Source organism: Hevea brasiliensis, chromosome 4 (genome assembly GCF_030052815.1).
Source record: "Hevea brasiliensis isolate MT/VB/25A 57/8 chromosome 4, ASM3005281v1, whole genome shotgun sequence".
NCBI lineage: Eukaryota > Viridiplantae > Streptophyta > Magnoliopsida > Malpighiales > Euphorbiaceae > Hevea > Hevea brasiliensis.
The window spans coordinates 53,727,579-53,731,325 of NC_079496.1; the positions used below are offsets into that span (position 1 = coordinate 53,727,579).

At 37.6% G+C, this 3,747-nt stretch overlaps 1 non-coding gene across 1 annotated transcript; it reads left to right on the forward strand.

Annotated features, from left to right (window-relative positions):
* Positions 1-2,311: 2,311 nt before the first annotated feature.
* Positions 2,312-2,418, forward strand: LOC131179703 (small nucleolar RNA R71). The gene has a single exon (XR_009148590.1). It is a non-coding gene; the product is annotated as a small nucleolar RNA R71 (small nucleolar RNA).
* The last annotated feature ends 1,329 nt before the right edge of the window (positions 2,419-3,747 follow it).

Sequence of the window (3,747 nt, forward strand, 5' to 3'; positions counted from 1 at the left end):
GAGAGGGAGAGAGAGAAATGGACGGGAATGAAGACTTTCCCCTTTTTTTTTTCTTTTCTTTATGTTTTTAGTCTTATGGAAGACCAAAAAATCAAATTAATTAAATTTATTAATTATCTATTTATTGCATTATGCATGAGGTCATGCATGATGTCATCACTTTTTACTTTTCCTTTTTCCTCTTATTTATTTATTTATTTTTCCATTAGTTCTTTAATTTAATTTCCAATTCTGAAATTTTCTTATCTCTGATTTTATTTGACAGTTAGGTTAGGAGTCAGCTCTCGGGGTCAATTGACCAAATTGCCCATTACCGATTTGACCCAGTTTGCAAATAATTCGATATTTCTTCCGGATTCCTGACCTAATTATTTGACTGGCTTAACAATTCTTTTTTGTGATTTTCTCTTTTTCACTGTGTTCATAATAGTCCTAAGGACCGCGGCATCACATTTTACAGTTCGAAATTTGAGTTTAAATCGACTTCGCAATCCTTCCCGAAAAGGTCACCCATCGCTGTGACTCTCGGCTCATTTAACTTCTTATGTTCTGTTTTTCTTATTTATACTTAACTAATTGACAATTATTAATTATTTGTGTTCAGGGCTTAACTAGGTGTCTTGAACACAGTTCTAATCCTCTTAATTGTCCCGATCGATACCGGTCATCGGAACAGTAACATATACCAGGCTATGCAAATAGGGGTGTTACAGGTTGAATTCCACCTCTTTATCTCCTATTTTGAGAGTTAACCACCCATTTTTAACATCTATAATAGCTCCAGTAGTTGCCAAGAAAGGTCTCCCCAGGATGATAGGAATTTGGACATCCTCCTCCATCTCTAAGACAACAAAATCAACTGGGATGAAGAATTTTTCCACTTTGATGGAGATGTTTTCTAGAATGTCCACAGGGTATTTAACAGATCGATCAGCCAGTTGCAGCGAAATTATTGTAGTTTTAAGCTTTCCTACCTCCAACTTTTAACATACTGATAAGGGCATTAGATTTACACTCGCCCCGAGATCATAGAAGGCCTTGTCTATATTCATATTGAGACAAGGTATGGAGAAGCTTCCTGGATCCTTGAGTTTTAGTGGCAGCTTATTTTGCAATATGGCACTGTATTCCTTTGTAAGAGTGATAGTCTCATAATCTTCCAGCTTTCTTTTCTTTGATAAAATTTCCTTAAGGAACTTGGCATAGGATGGCATCTGAGAGAGTACTTCTGTGAAAGGAATGTTAATATAGATAAAGTTTATGCAAAACTTCTAGAAATTTTCCAAACTGCTTGTCCAATTTGGCTTTCTAGAATCTCTGAGGAAAAGGTAGAGGAGGCTGATATGGCTCTGGTATTTTCTTTTTCTTCTTGGCTTCCTCTACCTAGTCCTTTTTGGCTTCTTCCTCTTTTTCCTCTGTTCAGTTTTTAGATTTATCAGAGGTTTTCTTGGTTGATTCTTTCTCTGACTATTCTAAAACTCTTCCACTCCTCAATGTAACTGCCTTATAATGCTCCTTTAGGTTCATCTCTGGTTGACTAGGCAGCTTACCAGTAGTCTTGTTTGAAGATCCTGCCTATTGAGCGATTTGATTTTCAAGCATCTTATTGTCGGTGGCGAGTTGGTCCATTTTGAAAGCTAACTGCTTGATCATTTGATTCTGTTGCTCTTAGGCAGCTAGGAAGCCCTCCATCATGGATTCCATTGTCAACTTCGATTCAGGCTGTTGAGGTTAAGGAGGTGGTGGTGGCTATGCAAAGTTTTGTTTTCTATCCTGAAATCTAGGGCGTGCTAGTGGTCTGCACCCTTGCTGCTTATTCATGGGCTGATTCTGTGAGTTGGACCATGAGAAATTGTGGTGGTTCCTCCATCTAGCATTGTAAGTATTTGAGTATGAGTTATTGAGCTGCCTCTGGTTGAAGTTCCCTCCGTTATTCATGTAGTTCATCTATTCTGTGGAGGGTTCGTTGAAGTTGCTACATTCCAAGGTCATATATCCTCCTTCACACTTGTCGCAGTGTTGGTTGCTTGCTCCAATAGCGCTGGCTTGCATTCTATCAAGCCTCTTCATGAGCTGGTCAAACTGAGCATTTATCATGCTTAGGGCATACACTTCAAGGATCCTTACTGTCCTCTTTGTATTCCCCCTTTCATTTGACCACTAGTAGTTGTGACACGCGACCCTCTCCAGAAGTTCAAGTGCTTGTGTTACCATTTTCTCCATTAGGTCACCTTCTGTAGTTGAATCTATTGTGCTCCTTATAGAGGGCAATGGCCCATTATAGAAATTTTGAACTAGGAACCAATCCTCTATGCCATGGTGTGGACAGTCCCTCTGCAGATCTTTATACCTCTCCCATGCGTCATAAAGTGATTCACCTTCCTTTTGTCTAAAGGTGTTGAGTTCAACCCTCAACTTTGCAGTCTTTACAGGTGGGAAATACTTTGCTAGAAAAGCTTGTGAGAGGTCTTCCTAAGTGGTGAATGTTCTAGCTGGTTGAGAAAGTAACCACTTCCTTGCTCTGTCTCGAAGGGAGAATGGAAATGCTCCGAGTCTTATAGCTTGATCAGAGACTCCATTCATCTTAAATGTGTCGCATAGGGCAAGAAAGCACTAGAGATGGTAATGTGGATCTTCTGTTGGTGAACCCCCAAACTAAGTCTATTGAATCATTTGGAGCCATGCCAGTTTTAATTCAAAATTATTGGCTTCCACTGTGGGTCTGGTAACACTGGGCTAGAATCCTTATATAGATGGAGCTCCTAGTCTCTTAAGAGTCTTGGCCTGTTGTTGTTGTCTGCCATGATTGGAGTTTCTGGATTTCCTTGATCTTATTCTTGGTGTCTCCTTTCTCTCTTGATTGCTCTTAGAGTTCTATTTATCTCGGGATCCAAGTCTAAAACTTCTTCTTCTGGTTTTGCTCTGGTCATGCACCAAACTAAATAACTGAGAAAAAAAAAGAATTTATTGAGTAAATTTAAACAATAATAATAAATGCCTAAATCAGCTAAAGTGCCTATTGCCTAATATTGCTAAAAATAAATTTCTCGGCAACGACGCCAAAAACTTGTTTACTGGTTTTTCAACCCCGAAAGTGCACGGATCACTAATAAGTAATAAAATAGTGAGTAAAGTGTCGTTCCCACAAGGAATTTAGTTAGCAAGTACCAAGCTACACAACAAATCTGACTATTTAGGCTACCGAATATAGATGAAGAGTGAATTAAATCTATTTTAGATGCTGAAAATAAATTTTGAATTAAACTATTTATAAAAGCAATTCCAGAATTAAGATTTCACACTGTAACCCTACTATGGATTTTAATCTTATCTATTCATCGGATTGAGAATTGTTGCTTTGATGGAAATTAATCATAAGATATCCTAGGTCCTCTCTTAAGGCACCTAAGGTGTGTTTCAATCAGGATCAAACCCTACTTTCATTAGCGATTAATCCTAATAAAAACCCTTTAAGATCTATGATTAATTATGGAACTCCACGAAGGATTTCAGCCAATCTCTAGGTCAAATTTTCTAAGTTCAATATTCTAATTTTCCAATACTAACCTTCACCTTTCAGTCCTTCAATTAGTATCTTATATCATATTTAGGAGAGTATTAACACATAGCATGCATTAAGAACACAGAATATTAAATCAAAGAACAAAGCAAATCCAATAAATAAAACTCAATATTGATCCATAATAATGATTACAAGCGCTACTCTCCTAATTCCAGAATAAAGGA